The sequence below is a fragment of the Meriones unguiculatus genome (assembly GCF_030254825.1).
Source record: "Meriones unguiculatus strain TT.TT164.6M chromosome X unlocalized genomic scaffold, Bangor_MerUng_6.1 ChrX_unordered_Scaffold_31, whole genome shotgun sequence".
NCBI classification, from domain to species: domain Eukaryota; kingdom Metazoa; phylum Chordata; class Mammalia; order Rodentia; family Muridae; genus Meriones; species Meriones unguiculatus.
Window position 1 is genome coordinate 64,459 of NW_026843707.1, and position 1,701 is coordinate 66,159.

The window sequence follows — 1,701 nt, forward strand, 5'->3', positions numbered from 1 at the left end:
AGGAAAGAAGCTCTGGTACCATGGAGATCTGGACCACAAACAACCACTTTCTTCTTACAATCCAGGTCTCCTAATTTAAGTGTCATAATGCACTACAATTCTCTCTTCTAGGTCTCTGCTCAACAGAAATCTGTCATGGGGGTCAATGTGAATATTGAATACAAGTAGAGCACAGGACTAGTCCAATGGCAGTTAACTCATGTTAGCAGTGTAACCTCTGGTTTGCAGGAAGGTTAAGTTGCATCTTTGTTCCACCACCTTCATTAGCTAGGTCATACAGAGCACATTATGCAAACTTTTTTTGTGTGTGTGTGTTAACTCTTCTGCACTTTACTCTGCATTGGGAGAGCCCTGAGGGCTAGATATTAAGCATCATCTGGAGGATGGTTAGGGAAGGAGGATCAACATTTTTGAGAGTGGGTCATAGTGTTTCAGTAGCTGAATGCTTCATCGGGTTACTCACTCATAAACCAGCTCATATAATAATATCCATTCTCAGTGGGTGTTAGGGAGCATAATCACCACTTGTAAGCTGTTTTCAAGTTTCCAGAAGAAAGATGACACATCATGGCAAAGTATGATTCTCCCAACTGTGATCTTCACAAGCTTCCACTGGGGCAAACTAACATAAAATTGCCATTCACGAAACTCTGCTATTATAAAAGACTATTACCCGTAATGAATTCAGGTTAATGTTTAAGGTATTGCTGTGCTAATGAAAACAACTCTCAAATTGGCTGGAATGGTAAACTAAGTCCTCTGCTATGAGGTTGTACTGCTCTTAGCTTTGAAAGGCAAATAGAAACCTTAAGAATGATTGGCACTTAAAAGAACAGCTAGCAACAACATTCTTTGCGCATCTAACATATGCACATTCAGTTGGCTTGTCTTTCCATAGTTTCCCTCCCTATGTATCCCTATGCATATGCGTGATCTCTCTGAACTTTCCTAACCAGGTGGAAAAGCATGTTTTTTGTTTGTTTGTTTGTTTAGTTTCCATGTTGCAGAGGAGAAAATCTGAGCTTCCAAGATGTTTACTTGCCCAATAAAACAAACCTAGCAATCCTGAATAGTATGGCTGGGAGTGGAGGAAGTGACCACTAAGTCTAGACAGGAGCTAAGGAGACTGAACTAGATTAGAATTAAGTAAGGATGAATTCCACTTCTCATACCAGTTTGGGCATTCCAATGGATAGTTGCTAAGGGAAGTGAAGACTCAGGATGAGAATATAGCTGAGAGGGTAGATGACTTTGGTGCAGGACAATGTAAGTTTTGCATGGTCAGCATATCTGAGCAGGCTCGGGGCATGGGAAGAAAGTTGATGTGCAAACTGGATTTACTGGCAATTCTGGCAGGTGTGGCCCAAGGTTCAGTCAATCTGGGGGAAAACCTCCAGACCTTGGTATGGGTCTGGGTGACAGGCGGCCAAGGTGACAGGTGTCTGCGATGATCTCATCAAAGGACTCCAGTTTGGAGTTCTCCCTCTTTATAGACTTCCACCTAATCAGGTTCTTAATCCCCTTCCCTCTTCTTTTTGCAGTCCTTCTGCTCCGCAGGCCAATAGCTGGGAGAAAAACCAAACCAAACCACCACCATCAACAACAACAAACGCCAGCAGGTAACCTCCGGCTCTGGAGAGCGCGCGGTGGGGGTGGGGAACGGAGCGGCGCTCAGGGCGCATGCGCCTACCAACTACGGAA